This window comes from Fistularia commersonii, chromosome 28 (assembly GCF_037954325.1).
Source record: "Fistularia commersonii isolate RoL2024-O1a breed Wild chromosome 28, RoL_Fcom_v1.0, whole genome shotgun sequence".
Classification (NCBI taxonomy): Eukaryota; Metazoa; Chordata; class Actinopteri; order Syngnathiformes; family Fistulariidae; genus Fistularia; species Fistularia commersonii.
Window position 1 is genome coordinate 7,402,392 of NC_141311.1, and position 25,801 is coordinate 7,428,192.

At 46.7% G+C, this 25,801-nt stretch overlaps 1 protein-coding gene across 1 annotated transcript in view; it reads left to right on the forward strand.

Annotated features, from left to right (window-relative positions):
- Positions 1–1,530: 1,530 nt before the first annotated feature.
- Positions 1,531–25,801, forward strand: part of znf385c (zinc finger protein 385C) — a 138,497-nt gene continuing 114,226 nt past the window's right edge. Inside the window, exon 1 of the mRNA XM_086176270.1 lies at positions 1,531–1,637. The gene's annotated coding sequence lies outside the window, so the exon portion shown is untranslated. The remainder of the gene's footprint in view (positions 1,638–25,801) is intronic.

Here is a 25,801-nt window from a genome sequence, read left to right on the forward strand (position 1 = left end):
CTCAGAAGGATCTTTCTGAATCTGGCCGGCGTCCCGACATTTTGTGATTACAACATGCAGATGAGAGGTTCGGGGGGGTAGACTAACACTGGTAAAGAAAGCGGATGGTAAAGTCAGAAAATTTAAAAAGAAATATTTTATGAGCTTTAAGAAGAATAAATGATTAAATGATAAAAACTTCTAGGCCATCTTGGAGGGTGATGGATGTGTCCGCGGGGGGGAGATACCGGAGTGTTGTGTTTCACTCACTGTGGTCCTTATGTTCTTGCCGGCGGGTTATTTTTATGATCACTTCTTGTCCAAGTGCCAGGACATTTGCATGAAGAAGGACGTATCTCATGGTCGACGGGTGAGCCAAGCCCATCCGTCACTTCGCCTGGTGACAACCCCTTCTTTGCATCTCTCTCGGTTAGAGTCATGCTTCTGTAAAGGAGCCTCGCACACTATATTCAGAGCAATTGACCTTTTTGTTAATCACAACACGCATCAGGTTGAATTACAGTTAGTGGGCAAGCCAATAGAATTTAATGAAACCAATGAACTATGAAAAGGCCATAAAACTGGCACGCCTTTAAATCAAATAATCAGCAAACTCAGCATTGGGAAAAAATATTTGACTTGGAGGAGGACAAAGCTGGCGCACGCTGGTGTTTATTGTTCCTGCGGCGGGGTAACTATTTTGGAGCCCGGGAAATGGTTCAAACCTTCCAGCGTAAACAGTTAATTGAGTTGGCCATACTCTGTCTGTCATGTCCGACTCTAACAGTAGCATTCACTGCATGCCTCTGCAGAACCCGGTTGGACACTGGCTGTGTGGCGTGTGTGTGTGTGTGTGTGTGTGTGTGTGTGTGTGTGTGTGTATGTGCATGCCTTGAGGGACGCACCACGTGAGCGGACATGCATTTATACACACAATTCAGTGTTAGATTTATTTCAGACGCAGTCAGTCCTAGCAGAATTACTGAATCCACTCTGGACAACCCCTGTCAGTCAATGATGACGTCACTGTCTACCTGCGGAGGAGGCGGGGCTTGTAAAATCGTCGGATGTTACACGAGTCGGTACATTTAGTTTTAAATTTTAAATTGATTTTAAATTCCCATCATGAGCTTCATCTTGTAAGTCGGAACGGGACAGAGAGAGTAGCAGCGAGACTCTTTTTTTCTCAGTAAAAAAATTCCCTGAGGGACGCCGTTAGGTACAACACACACACGCGCACACACGAACACAAACACAAACACAAACACAAACACAAACATACAAGACTAGACAAACACACAAGACTAGACAAACTGACAAATTGTGTGAAAATGAATCAAACTTCCGTTCAGCAATGTAGTTCACGTCGTATCACACACTCAAACGCACACGTACGAGATTTTCAAAAATAAAACAATGTCGCTACAAAGTAAATGCATTGGAACGTTAGGGATCTTATTGTGAAAGTGTTTTTCCGGTAGCACCGTGCCTCACGGTGTGTAACTTGACATACAGCTTCCGCCGCCTCCTCCGCCGCCGCCGCCGCGCCGGACAGCCCTCTCCGCCCGCGGCTTTGGCAGCCAGACCTTGCCTATCTGCTTCCAGTGTCGCCGGGCACCGACGAGCACCGGGAAAGTCGGAAACAGGAAACGGCGCCGGTAAGCGAAGCGCTTCAGGAAAATCCGTCCCGTCCGCGACTGATTGTCCGTCCGGATGCGGGTGTTCTCAGGTGTGCGGGTTTTTGGTCACAGATGGGGCTGCGGGGACCGAAATGTGGTGTTTTGAAAACTTTGGTGTTTGTTTGTTTGTTTGTTTTTCCACCGGATTCCCCGCGCCCCTCGGCTCGGACACGCGGGGTTCATAGTTTGTGCGTAAATGCGCATCGGTGGCGCGAAGGCGCTGCGCGCACCGGCGGCCGCGCTTAATCGGACGCTGCCGGAGGTGTGAGACATTAGTCAGGGAGGTGAACACCTGGGGGAAGAGAAGAAGTATCAGTCAAAGCCAGGCGGGTCGACATCGTAGAGAAGAAAAGGGTTGAGAACATTTACATCAAAAGAAAATATCCCGTATACCTTCTCCTTGTACTGTGAAGTACAACGGAACTATAGTATTTTCTACTTGTGCTCACTAAGTTCTCCTCTCTGCGTGCCCTGCCTCGGCCTCTTGTTGCCACAGTTCACTTAAATAGAGCTGATGATATTTGTACTTTCGTGATCTGGTGAAATGACTGAGCTCACCAGCTCTGTTTGTGCCTCAGACTCAGTAACAGTAGGCAGTACTTATGAAACAGCAGCACATCAATCCTAGATGTTCCACCGATCATAGTTAGACTTGGTCGGAAAGGCTGATTGCCTTCTGTAATTTTTCATAGTATGTCCGTGACTTGTATGGAGTGGTAATTTTGCACACACACACTTCTGAAACGTCAAATGTCTCCCTGACAGCAGTACTGACGGAATACGCTTTGGATCAGTTACCTAGTCGGGTCAAGTGCATGGATGATGTTGTCAAACACCAAAGATGGAAGAGCATCTCTGACCGAGCGCCCCCCCTCACCTCACCTCACCTCCCCTCACCCCACCTTTGCTAGAGTTTGAGCGCCCAAGTTAAATGAAGTAGCCAAACGAGTTTCATCCATCTCCTTGTCTTCTCGTTTATTTGTGGCAGGCGATAAAGTCTTCACGGGGATGTGGGCTGCCGATACCCCTGAAGTACATGAATACTCATAACCAAGGAGTCGGGGAACCGGAGACTTCCCGGTTGCCGTGCCTATTTGGATGACAAGGTCGCTTGAGGTGTAATCGGAGATATAGTGGATTCCGGATGTCTGTGTGTATTCATATGTATTGCGTTTAAAAAGAAAAGACCCGATATCGTAGGATTCCGTTTCAACCGAGATATGTGAAATATCGCTTCGCCCGTGTGAACGATCTCACCGGAGGGAGCATTCTGCTCCCTGAACGTGGAGTGACGGGAGAGACGCATCCAAGCCACGCACGATCGAAACTTGACCCGGGGGGGGGAGAGGTCATTTGACAAAAAACACATTTAACAAATTCATGTAACTGGTTGCTATAGGCCGCGATGCAGTGCCGCCGACGTCTGAGTCATGGCGCTGACCCGGGTCCCGTTCGATAACCATTCGGATAAACATAGGGGTTGGTAGAAGATGGATGTTGAATCAGTGTCCTTGTTACCGCATGGCTTGTGAGTCACAATCGTGTTTGTGTGTATCTGCGTGTGTGTGGGGGGGTGGGATTAGTTGTCCTTATATTACCAAAAATACCTCAAACCCGCGGCTCTGTTCTTCAGGCTTTGCACACACTCTTGCTTCCAGAGTGAAGGGGAATGTTCTGCGTGTGATGCTTGTGCCGTTTCGCTTGAAGTGGCTTGTTTGTCGACTGAGAATGAGGTTTGAGCGGGGGGGGCGCTTTCTGTTCGGACAGACGTTCTTAGACGTTTGTACCACACACACACACACACACACACACACACACACACATATATATATATATATATATATATATATATATATAGAGAGAGAGAGAGAGAGAGATAAATGTCATTCAAAGCTGTTTTGGCAGCCCTGTGCTCGCGTGGCTGCAGTCAGTGTGGACAGGTGGGCGGGTCCGCGCTCTCTGCTCTCCGGAGGTTTGTCCCCGACATTCCTGTCATGACCATAATGGCGAGTGTCTCCCCTCTGCCGCCTTGACCGGGAATTCACCGTCTCCCAGGGCCCTCTGGCCTCCTCTCCTCTGTGGCCGCAGATAGGAGTCCGGTTGTCCGGGTCCCAGTATAGTTTACGGCCTGCAATCATAATACTGCGCTTTTGTGAAAAAGAATAAGATAAAAATGAAAAACCCAAAACCCCAAACGTAAATCTGATTCAGTTCCCTGAGGTGTTTTCTGTGGCTGCCGGTCAGTCGTCACAGTTTTTCTCCGCTCACGCCGTTATCTTTGCACACCTTATAATTTTCTGCAAGTCAAATGTTCTTAGGCTATCAATTTAGACCCTCTGTACAACAGCACATCTGCTGTTGTTTATGGTGCCATCATTTGGTTAGCACACACACGCACAAAGTTTCTGGACTTTTGGATGGCGACGGCCTCGCGTGACCTTCACTCGGACTTTGTGAAAAAAACTTTTGTACTAATAGTGTGTTGCACCTGCTCACTGCTTTTTCAATTGCCAGTATCAACATGCAGCTAATTCCTAATTATCCAAGGGAAGCAGGGGATGGGTGGCCGCTGCTGGCCTTTCATGAACTGGCGGATCGCAGAATTTTTTTTGTCATAAACTGCAAAAGTTTAAAATATTCAATTGAAAGTTTTTTTTATTATCATTATAGAAGTTGCAGCCGTAGTATAATTATACGAGAGATACTTCATTAAAATGTACCACTTGTCGTAAAAGTCACTGCTAATGCATCTGGCACCCCGCTGTACGTTTGCATACATTAGTGAGATGAATCAAAAAGTTCCCGATAAATTCTCATATTTCATATTTATTCAAACTTCTCTGCTGACTCTGACAGAAGGACTGGATGACTTGTAAATTCACCGACGGCCCCCGGGATCCAGTAACCAGGTGTGCTAGGATTTCATGTGACAGGTCAAAAATGAAAAAAAAGGGAAGCGGCGTCAAAAACACCAACCCTCGGAGCCTCGCTCCCCCCCTGTGAAAGAGCGGTGGTACTCTGCCAGCCCACGGCCCATCCGCTGCCCTGGGTTGGTGCTCGGCGTGAGGCTGAGGGCAGCAGGCACAGGGTGTGTGTGTGTGTGTGTGTGTGTGTGGGTCGGGGGTGCTGAATGGGGGTAAGGGATTCTGACAGCTGCACAGAGCACGCCCGAGGCCACGCAAGCTGCCCTTTTACTGTTGTGATCCCGCTACCTCCCTCGACCACCACCCACCCGCTCCTGCCGGGTTGATTGGCGTGCCTGAGCGGAGGTGCTCGGCCCGGGAATAGACTCCGCGGTGGTTATCCGTCTGCTCGGTGGGGTTCCTCGCCGCTTATTAGGATGCTCTGACCGGAGGAACCTGAAATGTTAAGGGAACTGCCTGAAGACTCAAGTGTTTTTCCAGCAGCTGCTTGAGCATGCATCCTTCCCAGGAGAAGGAAGAACCCCGAGTGACATGATGAGGGGAGGTTGTGCTGTCTACCGCCATCTTTTGAAATCCACATTCCGTGAAAGAGAAATGACGGTACGCCCTTAGAACTATGATGCCTCCAACATTTTTCTTCAGAGTTGGTATAGCGTCTGAAAGAGGACAGGAAGAAGCCAGAGTCACCTGGGATCCCGACCTCTCTGCCCAAGCAAGACCTGTGAAACAGAGCCCCCGCCCATAATCCACCATTGGCATGTTCAGCATCCGTGCTGATCCTCATTTGATTCCCTGCATTGACACATATCAAGGGAAATCACTTGACGTCAACCTCACTGTGCAAAGCCATTGGTACACAAACACACACACACACACTCACACATATTTTGGACAAGTGCGTAATCACCTGCCTAGACAGCGTCCCCAGTGTTGGAGCGGCAGTCTCATTTGCACAACACAAACATGTGTGAGCACAGTGGAGCGTTTGTGCAACGAGTGAATGAAGGTGCTCTGGGGTTGAACACTGGCTCAGTGTGCGCGGCCAGGTAGAGCCCCATCAGCCGCGCTGCACAAACAACAAACACTAAATAGGCCTCTTGTTTGAATCCCTTCCACCCCCGCCCAGGAAGGGCGGCGGCCAAATTCACTTCATATATAACGTTATATGTGGCTTTCATACATATGCAGATGTGCGTGTGTGTGTTTGTGCGTGCTTGCATGACCTTTTTATTTTATTTTACATTTTATCGACTTTTGCCGGTTTCACACAGATACACGCATTGATGCCCGCGAGCCACCCCTCCTACCACCCGTACATCGCAGCCCACTCAAAGAAGCTGTGTGTTAATTGCCTTGCTCAAGGGCACGCACGTCACCAGCGCTGACAGAGGCGAAAGCAGTGCTCAGTGTCGATCTCTGTCAAGATTGTTCATATGTGAGAGGCCATATTTTCCAGGTCTAGTGGAGTGTGTTGAACCCTTGTCTGTGTAGCTCCGCAAGTTTTCTGCTGCCCGGACGTGCACGCTCCCCTGTCATGTTTGGAGTAGCATCCTTTAACCACGGACTAGACTGGGGACAGGGGGTCATATATGCCAAAAAAAATCAAAATAAAATTGCTCGGATCCTTGAATCTGCAGAAATATCTATAGCTATACAGATATAGATTTTTAGATATAGATATAGATAGATATGTATATATATATGTATAGATATCGGCAATAGCAACTTCCTGATGAGGAAGGATTACCCTAAAAAGCATTTTCCCCTCAGTTTGAAATATAATTTTTTGTTATTGTTACATAAGTCAATGTTTTTTTACTAATCTGACTTTGAGCAACAGTCCTGCAATTTTTTTCCTGTGGATTGTCTGTCTGCGATTCTCGGCTCATGTCCTCATGCTCACCCCCCCCCCCCCCCCCCCCCCCCCCCCCCCCCCCCCGCTTCCCCCTGGGAGCCGCATCTGTTTTATCTCCTGCAGAGCTAGCGGCTCCCGCCTGGATCCCTGTGGCTCCTCGCATCGGCTCTCGGAGTCATTACAGCCCGGGATCGGTGGTGCCGCAGCTTCGTCCGCCCGCCATCTCCCATTGATCATGCTGGAAAGACATCTAATCCATGCTGATCACAGTAGCCTCCACTTTCTGGAGGGCTGGATCTGAGTCACACACTCTCGTCGTGCTGAGTCTCTTATTGAACCGTGCAGGAGCGGAGGCTTGATATCGATGGGTGTGGCTCAGGTCCGCAGGGACCAGCACCACTAGCGCGGGGGGATGCTGAAGATGGCCTTGTGATGCCACAATTGACGTAGCAGCAGCTGACTAAGAATTGCTCATTCAGTGTGGTCATAATTCACTTTCAGGCAGGGTGGCTGTGTGTGTGTGTGTGAGTGTGTGTGTCCGGCGCGCTGCTGGAGCATCATCATTTGGATTAAACAGGCAGGATGAGAGTGACTGAAGGAAGGGAGGCCACCTCTCTATCCCATTAACCCAGACTCCCCGAGCTTCAAGTTGGCTGAGGCAAATGCTGTTTTGCTGCGCCGGTAAATCACTTTGGCTACGTACATCGATTCAGTGTCTCTTTTTCTTCGGACGGCGCTTGTTTATACTCCGCGTCGGACATATCCAGAGATTCCTGGTCGGGACCTGGAATGCTCTCGGTCTTCTATTTGGAAAAAAAAACAACCGAGTTATTGGTATGTCTGTAAACCTATGCTCTGTTACATTTCAGGGTGTAAACATTGAAAAATATGCCTAGTTAAATCAGAAGCAAATAACCATTAAGTGATTGTTAATTTTCTGAGGCAGCAACATTGCTTCATTGCTTTTTTTTTTATGCAGCAGTACAACATGAACTGAACGTGAGATTTAGCTGGCAGCTGGACTTTATCTCCCCTAGCTCCCATCCCAAACTTATACCCACCCCACAAAGCCTGTAATTGAACTATATATATTTCTTTCTCCGTCTCGGTGAAGTGAAGACGGGATCTTTTCTCCCCGGGAGTGTTTTTTGCTGACACGACTGGGGTTGCCGGGGTCGGGCTAACAATCGTAATGACACCGCTGTCAGAGAGGGGCCGCGGCGGCAGAGGAGAGACGGATGGAAGTTCAGACTCTGACTTTACGAGGCTTGTCCGAAGAGCTACAGCGAGCGGTATTGTTTTTACTAGGGACTGTCTTCCGGGACGGAGTTCATTTTCTGTACGCTCACACCTGTATGGTGATTGAAAATGCCAGTGTTTATCACACTACAGATATGTATATATTTTTAAAATATGTTTCACCCTTCATTTCTGACGATGGGCCTTTCTGTGCTGAGTCTCCCTGTATCTGCATAGGTGTCCCCCAGGTTCTGTGGTTTCCTCTCACAATTCAAACAAATGCAGTTTGTTCGCAGGTCATTCAAGAACTTAAATTGCCCTAGATGTGTTAGTCTCGGTATGACCTGTGACTGAGAGGGTGAATGGTCGTATGTCTTTATATGACATGTTAATGAGAGCGAATGGTTGTCTCTTTATGTGACCCTGTGATTGACTTGCAGTCGGTCCAGTGTGAGCCCCGCCTCTCATCCAATGGATTGCAGGATAAGCAGTATAGATAATGAATGAATGAACGTTTCACCCATCGGGTCCGATAGGGGGTCTTTCTGTGTGGAGTTTGCATGTTCTCCCCAGGTTCCCCCGTTTCCTCCCACAGTCCAAAACATGCAGTCGGTTCTTTGGAGACCCTTGTCTGGATGTGATTGAGAGAGTGGATGGTTGTATGTCAATAAATGTGGCCCTGTGATTGACTGGCAATCCACCCTGAGTAAAACCGCCTCCTGACCAGTGACAGTTGAGATAGGCTCCGGCCCCCCCCCAGCAACTCAAGTGCTAGACAAGCATTATAGATAATGAATGAATGAATGTTTCACCCAAGCCTTGATTTGTAACACATGGCTATTTTTGCACCAGCAGTTTCAGCTGGCACAATGAATCCCGGAAGGGGGATGATTCTGAGCAGTGATGTGCAGTAAGGGGAGGCAGGAGAGGCCGTGCCTCACTTGCCAATCTTGGAAAGAAAAAAATGTAAAATGAAAAAAAGAATTAAATGGTTATATCTATCAGTGATTTGGACTATGAAGGTATTTTTCATTCAACTTCACCAGTTTTAGATTGTTTTTTATTCAAAATGGCTGGCTTTTAACATCTACTGTTCAAATACTGAGTAGAGACATGCGGAGAGGCCGTCGACTGTTGAGCCTCAATGTAGATTGCGCAATGTCGGCTGACAGCTGGCATGCTCTGCACTGAGACCTTTTTGCTGTCTCTCTGTATGTCCATATCAAAATGTTTTAAGTGTTTAAAAAGCTTTTTCTATATGAACTACATTTCCAATGTACAGTTTTATTTGTAAACAACTGTATGTGTGTTACGAGTTTCTTGTGCTGAGCGATCATAAAACAGCTGCGATAAGCCACTAAGTGAGGCACGCGGTTCCTCTGCCTCTCCAGCCATGAACCTCACCGCACATCACTGATTCTGAGACTTCATTCTCTCAGCTTTGTGAATGAGGAGGTATGGGCCCGGTGCTGGCTCAGTGAGTCTTCTCTGAGAAAGAAGACATGAATCCAACAAGCAACGCCCTCTTTTTTTTTTTTTTTGCCTCGAAAGCCAAACTTGAAGCCGAAGAAGTCCCCGAGAAAATCGATAGCTGCATCACTGAACTGACAGAGAGTGCGGCGCCATGCTGCTTGATCAGATGCAGAAGGGATCATCTGGAGATTGTATTCTTTTGTTTTTTTGTTATTTTTTTTCAGTTTTTTACAGTCAAAGACTTTGATATTGCCAGGTGCCCCAAACTGCGCCGCCCAAAACGGCCATTAAAATCAATGAGCAGCTTTCAAACAAACTCCTGTCTTCAAATTCTGAGGAGGAGGATTTGCTCCAGTGGCTTACCGCGCCGCTTGGGTTTGATCAGGGCGGCCATTAATCGCCTTACATTCCCCCTCACAGATGTATGAGGTGCCTCAAGATGTGTGGGGTTCCATATAATAAAACGACAACGGCCGGGTTGTGTAACAAGGACGCTCCATCACCTGCCAGGCGGATGCTGCGGCGAAATACATCTCCCCCGTAAAAAAAGTGCAGCCTCCATAGATTTCTGTGCAACATCTTAATATTTTTCCCGAGCTGCCATGATGTCTGCATTGTCGTCTTAAATGCAGACTGATCGCTGCTCCCAGTTCTGCGAAAGGGTCCCGCTGTGAGTTTTAAAGCTTGATCGGACCGCTCCCCCGGAGAGCACGGTGAACTCAGCCGTACAAAACCATATGTCAGAGTCGGCCGTGTTAAAATGCCTGCGGGGTGACTGACAGCAAACATCAAATTGATTCACTGATCGATTCTCAAAGGTGTTTCTTAATATGCCCGGCTGTTTTACAGTTTTGCCACGTTGAGCTGGAGTTTTGTTTTTGTTTTGTTTTTTTTCTCAAGGTTGTCTTGACAGCTTACGTGTAGCAGGCGCAGAGGATTTGTCTTATATTTCCAAAGACTATATGCAAACGAGGGATGCTCTTGCGTGACCCCTCATTGCTGCCGACGTGACAATCCCGGGCGTTGATTCGGATGCCGGCGGTGCCGTTGCACGCTGGTGGTCGCGGTTCGAGATGAAGACGCACAAGTTAACAGACCTTCTTTACATGTTGGACCGGTATTTTTCAATTGAGGGAATCCCACATTCACGTTCAGCCCGGTGTTTTGACAAGGCCGCCTTTCCAGAGGTGAAATTCCTCTCGCACACTGCGCTCAGTCAGAGGCCTCGGCCGCCTTGCCCACTTCACAGCCCGGATCAAGCTGCTCCTCCCTGGCCAAACTTTCTTTTTTGTGGTGGAGGAACACATAGCCCTCCTCAGGGCCGGCTCATGTCTAACCTCAGAAGCTCTCAGTGAGACAAGCCCTCTCATAGGACGCGGACAACACAGAGGACCCCGCTCTCCCCCGCCCCCATCCAGCCTGGACACTGGACGTCTTCAGATGGACGAGGAGAGAGGCCATGATCGCACAGTAGAGCTCTGTTTTTCATTTCCCACCCCACCGCCATCTCTCCTCTGTCCACGCACACACACCGTTTGACACACCTTACCCCAGCGCAGAGCCTGACTTGTTTTTCTGTGGCTGCCACACCTCCTGTTTCCAGCTCGTCCCATGAGTTTTTACCTGAAATCTCACAGGCCTGTAATCTCGAGCCAAGTTCGTCCCAACTTCCTCCGGTAGCGGCATGTTGAAGTTCTCCTAACAGCCTGACAGACCGAGAAGTGAGAGGAGGCCCGTCTTCCCGAGAGAGAGCGGCGTAATGGGTCCTGAGGGCACTTCTCAGCTCTCATGTAAGCCTGCCCGCCTTTGCTTTGCTACATGCCCGAAGAGGTGTTACATAAATGGCGAAATATCCTCGACGGCCACATTTTGTATGCTAAAAGCCTCCTCTCAGATTGGTGTTTATGTTAATGACTTCAGTCAGGGTTTTTAAGTACCTGGATGATGAGCGGCTAACCTAGAAATCAAGGAGTGCCTTTGACCTTGGCCCACTTCAGGGAACCACTCTGGTTTCTGACTAATAGACTCTGGCCTATTCTCTCTCCCACAACATGCACTCAAAATAACTCTGGCATGCCCCATTAAGCAGCATTTTAATTGTTAACATGGCAGACTCTGTCCTTGGCACACATTAAATACTTCGTTTAAATGTCAATCCCAATTAAAGATGCTTCAAGGAGGGAGTCTGCAATGGGGGATCAAGCTCGGAGCCGGAGCTTGCCAGACCAATTTACTGGCATCAGAAATGAACTGCCTGCTGCTGAATCGGTGCATTAACAGATGTATGAAATCTGGAAAAAAGTTGAACTCAGCAAAAGTATTCATTTAAGAACTGACTACAAGTAAATTTTGCATCTTCTGTCGAGCTCACCTGTGGTGACGTCCTTGAACGCCCTTCAAGAGAAAAGGCTTCAATACTCGGCAAACTGTTTTTGGGTCACGAGTATTTTAAAAACGTGTCAGACAGCAAGCTCCCGCATAGCTTGGTAACTAGGTGTATTTGCAAAGTTCAAATTTCATTTCTGTCTTTCACATCCACTTTTACTCCCTCTCATTCATCTTATTTTCATATCATGTGATTGGATGAAAAGCCCCCGCACTAACCAGCTCGGCCGCTTTGAAAAGGGGACTCGATGTGCCGTCTCCGCACACTCGCCGAAAGCAGAAGATGACCAAAACAGTCCCAGCATTTGCAGGGGCTTGCTCGCGGTGGGTCGTGCAGCCGAGTCAAGTGGAACCACTCAAGTTTTTTGTGCACGCCCGGCCTTCTTTCCCAACAGATAGTGGGTTGATTTGCCAGAAATTAAACAACAGTGATTTGTATTGTCCTACTTAGGGCTAAATTTCTGTTTGGTTCTGTGTACACATGCAGTATTTTTATACACCAGATACTCAGGGTCTGACTTGGGTTGCTCTTATTTTATGTATGCAATATTTGGTTAACCAGTTGACAAGTGAGCCTTGGAAACATTCCCCTGGGAGAATGATGTACATTTCAGGCATGTTTAACAGTTAAAAAACAAGAAACAAAACTTGAATCATCACCATGATTATTTTCTGAATGTAACCACATGGTCGTCATGGATTCTGGGGGAGTAAGATGAACGAGCCACGGTGTTTCCACTCGCAGGATTCCAGACGCTACGCTGAGACTCTGTCGTTAGAATGAGTCGAACGGAGGGCGTCGTCGTTCGGCTCGCTTATAACGCGCTCTTTTCATTGACGGGGTTAGTGTTTGTTTTTTTCTACGTTTTAAAATCTTATTTGGCCCAGCGCTAATGAAAACATTATACCGAACTCCTGCTAGCAGGGTTAATGGGGTGAATGTGGTCTGCCATTATTCAGCCCTCTACTAGAGGCGAGTGCAATTGTCCCCCCACCCCATTTCCAGTGACTAAGCAGAAGAGTGTGATGGATGTTTGTGCCCAGTGTGTACGGCTCCTCCCTTCCTTCCTCTAATCATCATCCTGGGCTTTACCCTCCAGTTATAAACACCCAACCAACCCCCAGCCCCTCCCATCCTCCCTCCGGCCCCGGAGCCAGCTCAGCTGCGCTAGCACCCTGTTTCCCTTTCGAGAACAATAATACAGAGTCAGGTTGTGTGCGGAGTGGTGGCAGCTCGGGGGGTTGGCGGGCATGTAGTCGTCCATTGCAGTAATCAGAAGGTCACATGCACTGAATACATCCCCACAGCCAGATGGACGGTGAACGGCAATGCTCCCAGGTTGGATTCACTTCCTGCAGTGAGAGGGGCAGCAATGGGTCGTTACACGGGTTTGGGCATGGGTCTTTTTGCTTGCGTGGCAGCGTTAGTGTTTGCCGCTTTAGTCAAAGTCCCTAGAGAAGACCGACAAACTATGCTGGCTATTTTGAGACTAATGAACAAAAGTCTAGTGATGTTTTGTGAAATAAAATAATCATGGAGTGGAAAATAGTACCCAAAAAATTGTAGTATAATAAAGAACGTCATCTATTGCAGTACCTTCGTCCCACCAGCAGGGGAAAGCGGTGTGATGAGAAAATTTGTTTAAATGCTCAAAACAAATCTTTAAATGTTGAAATACTGCTTGAAAATATTTTTTTGGTGAAATAAAGAAAATGTTTTCTCGCATTTTAATGAGTGACGATTCCATCAAAGCGCCACCGGTGTAACGGCTGCACTGAAGGAACTGCAACAAAATGTTGCTCTTTCCAATGATTTATGGATTTTTTTGGATATTCATAGAGCTGAATTTTCCAAATGGGTTGGTGAAATATCACCTATCCCTAAGACAGATGTTGGCGCCAGCCTGCAACCCTCTTGGAAAAAATAAAATAAAAATTGTGATGATTTAGAGATTTAAACATACTAATCACGATTCTCCCAGCAAATACCAAATGCAATTTTTCTTTTTTTATTTTATTTTACGAGAGCATTTCTCTAGTTCTGTGATGTTCGCTTCTTATTATGCTTATTTTTCTGCGAGGCGATGCCTGTTATGATCCACTTGATAACCGAGGCTCCGTCGGCGGCTGCATGACTAATGAGTTCGATACAGTACGTAAAGGTGCTCATATCGCAGGCAAGCTCATTGTTGTCATGGGGATGATGTGTGGGCCACCTCTACTGCAGCGAGCCAGAGACTAGTCCTTCACTACCCACTGCCAGGTGCGCACAGACGTGCACTCACACACACACAAACACACACACACACACACAAACAAGGAAGATTCAACATGGTGGAAGCAAATTGGATGAATCAGTGAGCTCTCCAGCATCTGACGGGGGGGAGGAGAGGGAGGGGTCGTCCAGGTTGAACCCGTCATGTAGCGTGAATCACTGTGTTACCTCGGTAATCAACACACTTAGGCTAGAACTGAGTCACTCGTGGGGAAACATGCATCATTCGCCCTGCTGGCGTTGAGATATTTTAATGCTAATGCGTCCTCCAGTGCCCACCAGCCTAGTTAAATGCACTTCATTATTCAGTCTTTTTCCGTTCTGATCTCTTCTTCTACATCTGTCTGTCAATAGTTCTGTCAGTCCGACCGCCCAAGTCCCACACTCCTTGGTGGCTGCATAACCTCCATCCCGGTTTCTTTCGCCTTCGTGCTCCCCTATCTCTCATTACAGGGAAGGAAATGAGGTGAGAAAGTGATACAGATAACTTGGACCCCTTCCTTCCCAGCTGACTCATCCGGAGACAGAAACAAGGTACCGAAGAGGGGGGGGGGGGAGAAGAAAAAGAGCGGGGAAGAGATGAAGGGGCAGGAGATTAGACATACACAATGCACAGTGTTGATTGGCACCTTATTTAAAAAAGGAACCCAGGGAAAGGGGAGCTTCAATGTGAGTTTATTGTCATGCAGAAAGCACAGTCGAGACAACTCAGCACTGCACCGCTATTTCAGCTGCTCTGGGAGGGTCATTCATTTTGTCTGTCTCCTCCCTCAGCCCTCTCTGGCTCGCTTCCTGAAATATTGTGCCCAGTGGTAAAAGTGACGAAACATGGCGGACACCAGTGCGGCATAATAATACTACTAGTACGACGACCAATAATAAGAGTTATTATTAATGACCTTGGAGAGCAGGAGGGTGCATTCGGTTACTCTTGACTAACAGCGTAAGGTTCATTGTTCTATTGCCATGGTTGATCCTTTCTGTGTTAAGCATGTTCTCCCTGTGCCTTCACGGGCTCTCTAAAGGTTCACTGTCTTCCTCCCACGGGCTCAAACATTCAATCGGCAAACTGAAAGTTGGTTGTAGGTATGAATGAGTAAGTGAATGGTTTCCATGTTGGGCCCTGATTGACCAGTTGACCAGGCTAAACCCCACCTCTCACCCAATGCCAGCAGGGATTAGTGACTGAATGGATAATAGCACTTTGTGTTTTCCCTCTTTGCAGATGGTAAAAGCCAAGCATATGACACCAGGCAGTAACAGTTAAAAAGAGTACATAAAGGGCTATGAAATCAAATAAAAAAAACAAACAAACAGTAATCCCCCCAACCAATTTTAATTAAAAGGCTTTTTTTTTAAAAAAAAAGAAGATATTTTTTGAAAAGTGACCAGCTAGTCCCCCAGGCCAGGAGTTTCAAAGTGACCATACAAGTCCCGAGCCGAGATTCAAGAACAGCCGGCGGATCTCTGGATCTGAGGCTGCAGCCTGGCTCGGGAGAAGGGGGAGCAAATGAACGGGGGACCGAAGCCAAGGAGCACTTTAAAGCTAATCACTAATTTAAAATCAATCCTAAACTCGAAAGAAAAAAAATCAGTAACAAGTAGAGAGAGAGGCTAACACAGGGTTGATCAGATATTTTCTTCTGGTGTTTGTTAAAAGCCAAGCAGCAGCTTTCTACACAAGTTGGAGCCTTAAAAGTGCTTTTTGCTCTAACCCTGAACAAAGTGAATTGCAGTTAACTAGCCTTGATGAAGTAAAAGCATGGCTGACCTTCTGGAGATCTGGCTGAGAGAAAATTGGTAGTTTGAGACAGTCCTCAATTGTTTTGAAGCAGGATTTTCTGAAAGCTGTTATCTGTAAAGTTGATTTTTTTTTTTTTTGAAGGAAATGGCAGTCAAATAATAGCCACATGTTTCATACATGTGACATTTCGACACTGGATGTTTGTTCAAAGTGGAAAGGATGTCAGAGGGTAGACATTTGGGGCATCCAGATGCAGACAACCAAAGCGGCGTTTGATAAAAGATGTCATTCTGTGCATCATCATCAGAACAGATGTAATTCATATTATATTGAAATTGTCAGTATTATGTAGCTATAGCATCACAAATCTACAAAATAATATTGGGACGAGGATGGCACCTCGTGGAACACCGCATATCAAGAGCCCACAGAAGGAGGCATTGTCCAAAGCTACCGAGGATATCTGGTCAGATGATGTCATGCTAACCCACTATAGGATGGCGTTCCTGACGCCTAGCCAATTTTCCACATGTTCCCAAAGGACGACTTGATGGATCCTATAAAAAGCAGAGCTCACATCTAGAGTTGAGGCTGTAGATTAGCCAATTCTAAGCTTGAGTAGCACCAATTCTAAGCATGAGTAGCAATAGTAGCACTATTATTGCTGTTCATCATGCCAATAATAGTGGTTTCAGAGATGTGCCCTCATCTTAAATTATCCCAAATTTAAGGGACTTTATCTTGAATTTAAGAGGGAAATATGTTCATCCTTCAAGCAAGTCCTAATGTGAGATGATGCAATGAGAAAGGAAATGAAGCTGACAAAAGATAAGGACAGTTGAGAAAGGCTGAAACACTTGGAGAATGTGCTTGTTTAATTAATAAGGGGCGCATAGAGTATTTGCACATTGCAGGGCCGATTTCAGTATTGAAGGTAGAAGGGGATAAATCCCTCATTCAGTGTTTTTTGACCAAAAAAATTCTAGGGTTACTGCAGTAACCAAAGAAAAGGACCTTTCTTCTTTCTCTTCTTTCCCATATAGAGCCGTTACTTCCTTCACTGCATCAAATTATATCACCAGCTTGTCCTTTTCCCTTTCTTGCGCTGCAAGGCTGCATTTCCTTTTTAATTCTTCTATGTTGTTTAGCCGTGGCATTCTCCGCGTCAAATTGATTTTCTGGATTTTTACGGCCGCTATAAAGCCAAGTATGGATTTACATTTATTGTTAAAATTGGATAGTAGTTCTTCTATGGAAGTATATGTTCAATGGCACGGCTATCGGTCGACGCCATAATGAAGGCTTGATTAAAACTGTCACCTGAAAATGGACGACATGGGAACGTACAAAATGAATCCACTGTGCGAGCCACGGGTGAAATGGGGGCCTTTGAAATAACAGCTCTCACAAACAAGTTGCGTTGAAACAATGAAATGCAGTGTAAAAAAGGAGCGGAGGAAACATGTCAACAGTCACGTGAAGCGAAGACCGGTTTGGACGAAGGTATATTTCAAGCTAAACGGCATCATCTAAAGAAATGTAGAGTCCAATTTTGGGGGAGCGAGCCAGAAGTGCAGGAATCTTGTCATTTATAGTAAAACCAAGTGATTAAATAAGAAACGGTTACCGAGGGAGCAATGAGAGAATTCTAAATGACCCCCATGATCATCGATATTTCGCTGGTGAAGATCAAGTACCTGGACAGCAGAGTAAATTTACAGCGCAACAGCCGAATGGACTTAACCACATCTAGATTCTAAGCCCCAAAGTGTAAATGCCTTTGAAAAGTGAGAGGGCGTTTGATCATGGGGATTTTTTTATTTACGTCCTTTTTTTTGCTGTTGCCCCTGACGGGTCTGTAAATTTGACAGGAGGAATTAGCTCCTGTCATCCTGTCACCTGAGAGATGGAAGACAGTTCTGCGTGGAAGCCCGATGATGAGATCGCCCGCAACCAGAAACATCACGTCCACAGACGTCTTCCTAGAGTGTATGGTTTGTGGGCCAGACGGATGGATCTATTTGTCTTTCTGTCAAGGGGGGCGGCAGTGCCGGCGAGGTTGCAGGTGGCGGGAACAAGGCATCGGAGCTGACGATCCAAGACCGGGAAAGACTTTGAAAATGCTGGTGCAGTTGGCACTTAAATCAAAGTAGTGGCTCGTGACTGCCAGTGTCGACCTCTAAATGTGCGAGCTCATCCCGGCACCGCTCCTCGGCCCGTATTGGGCCTCGTGAGACGAATCAGACTCTCTGAAATGACGCTCACCTGAAAGTCATAATTTCTGAATCAAAGTTTCACGACATTTTACGTCGATCGTTCGACCCGAACCCGAAGCCAATCCGTCAAGGTGTATAAGTCGTATTTAACACCGCGTACAAATAAATAATCCAAAATGGATGGCACTTGACATTTGCAACGGAAAAGAAGGGAGGGATCCAGCGGGGATAAAGTCTCTCAGGATTCAGAACAACCTTAGGTGATTTATACCAGGAAGATCGATTAGGTGACAGAGGATTGCATATTAAAAGTATAGAATATTGTCAGGGACCCGAGGGGAAAACAAAAAAGAAATTCTGTCCTTGCTTGGTTCAGAGGCGGAGTGAAATTCTTAATGGAACAAAGCTGGCAGCCCACGCAGAACCAGTAAAGTGCTGCCAGCTACAGCTCCTCCACCCCTGATGTAGGTGGGATGCCATTCATGCACGCTCAACCTCGCCGTGACAACTGCAACAGAAGACCGAGAATTGTAATTTTTTTTTGTCAGCAGCCTTTATTTTGCGCTGTGTGACAGATCAGAGTGGACTTTTGTTTCACTCTAGTGTCAGAATGGAGAATGTATCGTGTAATATGATAATATGATTATGAACCATTTAACTTTCCCCAAGACTTTTAATTCAACACATTCTTTAACTGATTTATTCCTCATTGTGCCAAGGTCCTCCTTTTTTCTGAAAATCGTCAGCTTCACTACATTGGGATGCTGCGGGTAATAGCGCAGATTTTTCAGGGACAGCAGAAGCCAGAATTTGTAGATTTACAACAAGCATGTGAGCATGAGTGACACAAATCCACAACCTTTAAAGAAAGAAATGAATCAGAAAGGAACAGACGTAGCAGAAAGACTTTTTTCATTCATTCATTATCTATAACTCTTTTCCTGCACTCTGTCACGGAGGTGCTGGAGCCTATCCCACCTGTCATTCGGCGAGAAGCAGGGTTCTCTCTTGTAGGGCGACATATAGAGACAAGGATTCACTATCTCATTCAAATGTCTGGGTAATTTAATTTAGAAACCCTGTATGCTATTGGACTGCCGGAAAAAAACGGAGAACATGCGGAAACCCATGCAGAGAACCTAGAGACTCCACACTGAAGGGCCCCCTGTCGAAATTTAACCAGGAACCCTTTTGCTGTAAGATGGACGCGCTGCTCACTGAATCAGCATTGGCTTTTTTTTTCAGTCGATTTAAAGATAGAATAAAAAATGAAACAGAACATAATGCCCCCTCGGGAGGCCGTCGTCCAGCTGGGATAACGGCCCCCCCAGAGGTCGAGTGTGCCGCCAACATCATGCTATATTCACGCTGGAGTGTCCGGCAGTTTGAAGGGACTGTGGCAGAATCCAAATGTGTGTTATGATTTTTCTCTGCAGTCGGCAGAACCATTTGCACAGCGGGATTCCGTCTCGCCGAATGTGTTGCGCTAATCTCGTTCTTTGACAAGTAACGAATGGAGAGAGGGCCCGGGTGATTTTACTTTGTGTTAGAGCCACGTTGGAGGTCATAGTATAATTTCACCTGTGTTTCTGGGAGGTCATGTGTACAGGTTTCAACTCCTCTCAGGCTCTGACAACACGTGCCTGATGAATCTCAGTTAAAATGGAAATAAACAAAGGCAGCAAGACAGTTTTGTCCACAGGAAAATAGTCAGCTTTACCAGAACTGAAAAATTCTCAGGCACTTTTTATTTCTTCCATCACCCACATTTAAGCTAATAATCCCAACACTGACAAAACATTTCAGGATTGGTTTGAAAATGGACAACAGGCACTTCTTGTACGGACAAAGAATACAGACCAGCAGCATCTGTTGGTGCGGAGGGATATCCTCCGATGTACGTAACCAGGACACGATTCTGGATAAAGTTGTAGATGGCAGTATGTGCCTGAAGTGTTTTTATATGAGTCACTGTATTGAGAGATTTCCTCCCACCTCTTTGACCCTCTCTGGTCCTGTTTCTGCCACTTCTGTCTTGTCTTCACCATCTCCTTTGTGAAGCAGTGCGGCCCTGCTGCCCTGTCTCCCTTGTATGCCTTGTTCTGTACTCTTTCCAGGGAGCTCTAGACGCAGGTGGAGGTGGTTCTCGGTGGGTGGCCCTCATCCTCTACCTGCTGCGAGGGAGTGGTGTGCTAGCAGGAGGTCAGCTAGTCTTCAGTCACGTTTATTCCCTGGGGCCTCTGCTCTGAGATGATCTATCTCCGACTCTCCTGCACGGAACCAAGCATAGGTTTAGATCAATAGCGTTTCTCTGCTCGGTTCCCTTCAGGTTCTTGTAATTGTTTGACTCTCCAGTTGAACATCTTAAGACAAGCACGCTTCCTCCACCCCGCCATCTATTCAACTTGAGTCAGACCGATGGAACGTCTTTTAGTGGCCTCCATTTGGAAGCTTTCAAGCTTGTGCCAATTCACACAGGGTCTTATCGAGAGCTTATTGAGGCTCTATTTGCCGTCTTCATATCCATTGACCAATGTGCCACTAGCCATGTCCGTGCCTCTCATGGGCTCTTCCGCCGACCTTGATTTTGAGCTCTCATCTTCCTCCTCGCTGTGTTTCTTAAGATGCAGTTTTTTGTTGTTTCCTTGCAAATGAGGCCAACTCGTCGGGTAATTGTTAGCTTGAAGGTAATACTAATGGCCGATTCGTGCGTGGTGTCGGATCGGCTAATGCTGCCACGTTGCTTTGATTGGATGCCATCGGGCAGATGAGCGCCTCCATCCCAGAACAACCATCTATTGGACCCAGAGGGAGAGCGAAAAGATACGACGCCAGGACTACTGGGATAAGAACCATAACCCATGAATATAAAAGTACAGCAAGGGAACCATTGAGAAGCTAATGGTAAAATGTGTGCGACGTTTTTTTTCTTTTTCTTTTTTTTTCGCTCACAAGAGTAGTAGGCTTCAACAAAGTAGCAAGTCAGCCAATTTACATATGTTTTTTTCGGTGAGACCATGATCCGGCCATCTCACACACATGCAGCGGGATGGCCTGTCAAAGCAAGGAACGCAGAGTTCTGCTCGCAGCCCAGGCATGGGAAGTGTGACTTAATTTTCTGCTCAGGGAGTCTTTACAACACTGCCCAGTAGTCACTCCCTGTGAAGTTAATGTTCTGTATCTAGTACATACTGTAGTACCTGCATATTGTAGACTTATTGCTGTAGTAATCTCAGCCACCATTCATAGCATGTATGCTGGCCCAGTGGTGTGTGTGTGTGTGTGTGTGTGTGTGTGTGTGTGTGTGTGTGTGTGTGTGTGTGTGTGTGTGTGTGTGTGTGTGTGTGTGTGTGTGTGTGTGTGTGTGTGTGTGTGTGTGTGTGTTTGTGAGGAAAGTGACACCAGGGTGTATGAAGACTGATAACTGCTGGAACAGCAGACTGCACTCAGAGTACAGCCTTACACTTGTATACACTTTTATTTATATTTCTCGCTTTTACACACTTCTCTCATATATCTTATAAAATTGCATTCCTCTTGTCCCTCTCTGTGTACAAGCAGAGAAAACACACATTTCGGCGCCGTTTATTAAACAAGCAAGCCTTTAAATGACAGAAGGCCGGCCTGGCATGCATGGGTGACTGTTAGAGCCGCCCCACTCCCACCCAAATAACAAACAGGATGGGGAGGGTCTGTGCCCCGATTTTATTCGTTCTCGGGGAATGGTCGGATCCGGCAATTTTTTTTTTAAATTTTTTTTTTAAGGTTCCTTAAGGGTGATTTAACGTGATGTTAATCTGCTGGATAATAGAGTGTGAGTGTTTACGTGGGAGTGCGCTTCTTTTTTTTTTTTTGTCATTTTTGGAGTGTTTGTGTGGAAAGCTTCATTAGGGAGACAATAATGGAGCCAAATGTTGACACAGTTTCAAAAGCCAGCCATCATGTCGGGGAGGGGGGGTGGGAGAGGCAAAAGCGGTTTTGTTTTTTGCTTTGATTCAGTCCAAACCCTCGCAAAACTTTCCCCGAAGTCACTGTATAAAGCTGGTTCTGATCGGATGTTTATGTGTGCAGCAAGTAGGTAGCGCCTCTCGACACACGGGCTTATTCACAATGGTTTCCTTGCTCCGAGTGCTAAATGGGCTAACGCAGTAGATGTCGTTAGCGCTAAGCATATTACGACTCATTTAGCATATTGTTATTTCTCCTGTTGTGAATATTTTAACAGGCGGCTTGCCGTTGGCTTAAATACAAGTCCAAAGATGAATTTATGAACTACGATGTTTTTAAAAGAGAATTCATTCTTACAATAGCTCTCCTAGCTGGTGTAGAATAAGAAAACACTGAACTCTAGGGGAGTAATAAGTCTTGTGAATAAAGTGAAACACATGTATTGAGTCAGGGTGTTTTCCCGGTCACACCTTTCCGGCGCCTTGGACCCCCCGCAGCCAGGGAAACACCTTCTGGCACCACCAGAGCTTCGACAGCAGGCAGCGAGGCACAGTTTCACTCGCGGAGGGTTTCTGTCTATTATGAACAGATGCAGGTCGGGTGGGGGGGGGTTCAGATCCATTCCTCCAGTCTTCCCCATGCCCTCTGAGTCCCGCGAGGCGGGCGACCGGCGATACGAATGTGAGCACGGAGAGAGTGCGAAGCTCTCTGACAGACGAGTGGAGCGCCAGCAGGGGCGCCTGGTTTAAATGTCTGTCTTAAAACCTGATAATCCTTCAAATTCAGGTGAAATCCAAGCTTAATCTGATTAAATATCACACCCCCCGGATAGATGTGCACTGTTGGACTGTGACCATTTGGAGAAATGTTCATCCTTGTGTTGCCGTACTGCACGTCACGGTGCATTCATTAACTCGGCGAACTCGGAACAGTTCTCTTTCCCTCCCTCGGCCCCTTTTTTTCCGCACAAGGCCGATCTTATGTCCCGTCAGCCTTCGATGCCTCGTGACGCAACACTCCCAAGGAAGAAAAACATCATTGGGGAGGGCACTGAGTGTGACTGCTGGTGAACTAACAATGAGCTGTATGTCTGAGTTCCTTTTTTTACCGTTTGCGCTGAGAAACATCTCTTTGAGGAAAGGGTTTTCAGATTAAACTGAACCATGTTTTTGTAACACCTTTATTACAGTGTAACTTCACCCTTGAGATGAGGGATGCTCAAATTTTTTAAAGATTTTAAAGTTGTTTGGTTGTGTTTGTGTGTGTGTATGTGTGTTTGTGTCTCTATCCTTAAATGTCACCTTGCTGCAGCATTAGTGAGGAGGCTATGTGTGCTTCGAGGGAACAGAAAGTCATGTTACTTGAACGCAACATGAAGCTACGACTAAAGTACTGTGTCATCGTGGTGGGGTGCTTCTGTTCGTGGCCCTCTGATTGACAGGTAACCAAACCCCGCCTTCCCTGCCCGAGGTCTGCTGCGATTGGCTGCTTCTGAGCCGAAAGCCTATAGCCTGTGCAGACATTCATATTCAGAATGAGAAATTTGCACTTCCCTCGTCGCTCATGCACGCTACTGTCTAAAGGTTAACGTCAGCCGTGATTTTAAGGTCACCACAGCGTTTGCCCCGCCTTCATGCCTCCAATTACACTTTGACCTTTTTATTGATGCAGTGTTTCCTTCATGTGAAAGGATAATTATCCGACCGAGGTCACAGAGCCCTGATTGTAGCCCCAAGCCTAATTAAAATAGGCCGGGCCTAGAGAGCCATGGAAGCGGCTCTGCTTGGGAGGCAATTTTCCAGAAAGTCTTTCCCATCTTATAGAAGATAATCACCGGCTCAAGTGCGCATGTATATATAGAGGCCATTCATATGATGAAACCAGCGCAAGAGTTTCCTAAAATACAGACCGGCTCATCCGGGGAATATCAGCGCCTCTGACGTGGATTCGATCGGATTCTCCCATATTCACAAGCTCTAATAACCGTGAAAATGATTGGAGTGACGCACTCCTTATTTTAATCCATTGTGTGTGTGTGTGCGCGCGTGTGTGTGTGTGTGTGTGTGTGTGTGTGTATAAACTCAAACCTCAATAATCCCCCAGAAAATGCTTAGCCACAGTCCTGTGGTTTGAAAGTGCGGAGGAGTTGAGCTGCAGATGTTGCTAAAAAATGTAGGTGGGACAGGAAAAAATGAATTTAAAAAAGACGCTTAAAATATGTGATGAGTAAACCTTCGCAGCTGAAACGAGGATGCCCACTCACCCACTCATTTTTGACGCACTCGGCGTGTTTTTTTCCCTGCGTTACATCGTGCACGCCACCCACTCCACCACTTCGGCCCGGTCAGTGCTGCAGGTGCCCTCCCCATTGACCGGCATGTTAATCACTCAAGTACAAATGCGATGGAAAATGGTTTGAATTACACGCTAAGCCCCGGCCCGTAATCCGGCTGCCCTTCACCGGGTGCAGTCATCTGCGGGGTTAACGACGCGTGTTAAATTCCAAGTGTGACTTTTTTACTTACAACATACATGTCTCTTGATAAGTCCATGCATGTCCCGGTTGTTAACACTTCAGACCAGTGCCTGACGTCACCTCAGCTCCTGCCCTTGTGAGTGACTCCGTTTGCTTTTTCCGGCCTCCCCCTCCCGAACAAACAAGTCAGGTAGTAAATCCGGCCGGGTCCGGGCACCTTCTATTTTCTGAGTGACATGTCATCAACGTGTTTGTCAGCCCGGAGCCGCTGAGCTCGGCCTGCAAAAGATCAGTATCTCAAGGACGGTCTACCCTAGAACGCATCACGCTGGAGCCTCAGACTGTCACAACTCAGTTTCACTCTCACTGAAATGGCGGGTTGAAAAACCCTCTTGAGCTCTCTGGGAGATGGTTAAGGTACCGTTAACATCGTGACTATTGATTATCTGCTCGAAGAGGGATAGGATCTCTGATGGGATGAGAGGAAGATGACCCGTTTCAGAGATACAGAGCCGGAGAACCGGGTTTGTTCCCGGAAAGCTGGGTTTCACCAAAGTGATGTTTACCTGCACCTTGTGAACTACCAAGGTTTTGAAAAAAACATGCCTTTTTTTCTGGGAATCCAACTTTCCTGGGGGTTAACAATTCTTTCTTTGCATGTATGTTTATCTGAATGAGTGTGTGTGTGTGCGCGTGTGCGTGTGTGTGTGAACAGGGTGATATCCTAATCATACAGATGCTTCATGAATAGATATTAGGGTCATTTGAAATAAATGTTGTCCATGTGACAAGCACAATGACTATCCTCCTCCTGGGAGAGGGGTTACTCTTTCACACATCATTAGCTCTCTTTCTGTGTGTGCATATGTGTGTGTGACAGTGTGTGTGTATGTGTATGTGTGTGTGTGTGTGTGTGTGTGTGTGCGCGCACGCGATCAGCATCTGTCACAGCCAATCAGAACTGCTCATCAGTCCGGGACCGCTCCAACACCAAATCACTGTATGATGGCATTTCATTTCTGTCTCATCTGTGTTGGGACCGGCCCTCGTTTCTTCAACCCCCCCCGTCGCTCCCACACCCTCCTCTTGATGTTGCTCTGCCTTTTCCCATTTCTCGGTGTCGCCTTCTTTTTTCCCTGCTCTTTTTCTGTGATGGAGAGACACAATCACAGAGTCACTCCTGGTTGTAGATTACGGTCCATTTGGCATCGGGAAAGTGATTTCATTTCGGCTCCTCTCTTTCAGAACCCCCCGCCACTGTTATCATTCCTAGCGCAAAAGAGGTTGTAATGGCCGCGCGCTGCTGTTCTCCTGCCTTGGATAGTAATTGAATGAGATCATGAGTAATGGGGGTGATAATGGCATAATTGGACAAAGACTTAGTGTATGTTCGCATTATGTGGGCAGATTGTTTGTCCCGGTGAACGCCGGGAAATCTCTCCCGCCATTTGGTGGCAGAGACTCCAAGATTTGATTTTACATATTTCTTTTGAATAACCATTTGTCATCATCATCATCATCATCATCACTATCATCATTCTAGTGATTACCTTGACATTCGCTGTCCTCATAATCATCTCCCCACCCGTTGTGTATCCCACCCCGTCA